Raw genomic sequence first — 1,508 nt, 5'->3', positions numbered from 1 at the left:
ACAAAATCTACAGTGTCACGATTGTTTCTGGCGTTACTATAAAATGTTAATTTTTTTCTACCATTGGGCAGTAATGACAGATGTACATTTAAATGAATTCCTTTTGTGATATTGTAAAACTCGTCCGAGAAAAAGCTGTCGTTGGGTCGAGGTAAATGAAGAAAAATCAGTGCAGGAATAAATTGCCGCGAGTCGGAAAAAAAAAAAAAAGTGGAGGGCGACACTTTGCTGTACAACCGCACGAAGCAGGTATAATGGGAGATGGGCAAGGGAAAGCGGAAAGGGATGGACGTACAGCCGAGCCAATTATATCAGGACGGTTTGGCTGCATAAATCAGGACTTGGGGATTTTTATTTCCCCTCCTCCTGTACCTGTCCTCCGACGATCCTCTCGATGGTGTTTCATTGTGGCGCGGAAGAACGTCATTATTTTTCAGACAAACAAAATTGAGTAACGCGTATGTATGTACGTTTTTACGTATAGCTTACCACCCAAATCTAAAATCCCGTATCACGTGGCTACTAGTCATTATCTTCGACTTGATGTAATCTAGTTTGCCTTGAGATACAGTATTTATTTGACGTCAGATATAGATAAGATTCACTAAATCTAAAAAAAAAAGCAATGTTCAATGTGTAACTCATCTTAGGATGAAGATGCGGTATTTGCTTTAAAAGCGATTGAAGCAAGCGTGAATTTGCGCACTGTTGAATTGCAAAAAGCTCATCTGGTCAAAGTTGAGATTAGAAACCATCAAGTCAAGTGCAGGATTTTTATCAACTTTTAAGTATAAAAGAAAACTTGAATCGCCTGCAACTCTTGACGTTGAATTTGACATTAGGTTTGAAAAATGTCCCCCAAGTTCAACTATTCAGGGAGGGATAAAACGTGCACCTCCTCTGCCGTGAGACTTGCGTGGCAATTTGATTATCAACTGTGGACGAATTAGCCAATTTAATCTACATTTTTCCGCGGGCAGGCGAAGCTGGAGGAAAAAAGGGAAGCCCCGAAGGTATAATCTAGAAATCACGCGCAGCAGCAAAGCAGATACGAGCAAAAAATAATAAGCTCCGTAAAATTGCGCTAGCAAAAAGTCCCGCGTTTCATAAAAAGCCCCAAAGACTCCCGGCTGCAGGGAATTCAATAAACATTCATCAAAACTTTGTTTTCGCGCGCACGGCCTCATCCGCAACAGGAAGACCCGATGGTCCCGCGGGAGGATCCTCGTCGTCCCTACCTCTTCTTTCCTTCCCTTCTCCCTCGGCACAGTTCGGCTACTTTTGATCGAATTAGGAGACGGTCGGACAACAAGAGCATCGCTCGAGGGGCTATACCACTGATGCGTACCGCACAACGGCTATCGGACTCGTTAACGAGTTCCGTTTCAAGTTTTCTCGTTTTCCACCCTTTCTGTCTTATCCTGATACTTCTCTTCCATACTATCTCTGACAAATGAAAGTTAACAAATAATAGTTAGGTTTCACATTATATTCCAGGAAATTGAAAA

The sequence above is a fragment of the Copidosoma floridanum genome, unplaced genomic scaffold, assembly GCF_036245765.1.
Source record: "Copidosoma floridanum isolate Cflo_tuat_1 unplaced genomic scaffold, Cflo_Japanese_pri ptg000030l, whole genome shotgun sequence".
Lineage (NCBI taxonomy): Eukaryota > Metazoa > Arthropoda > Insecta > Hymenoptera > Encyrtidae > Copidosoma > Copidosoma floridanum.
This window is presented reverse-complemented; position numbering follows the sequence as displayed.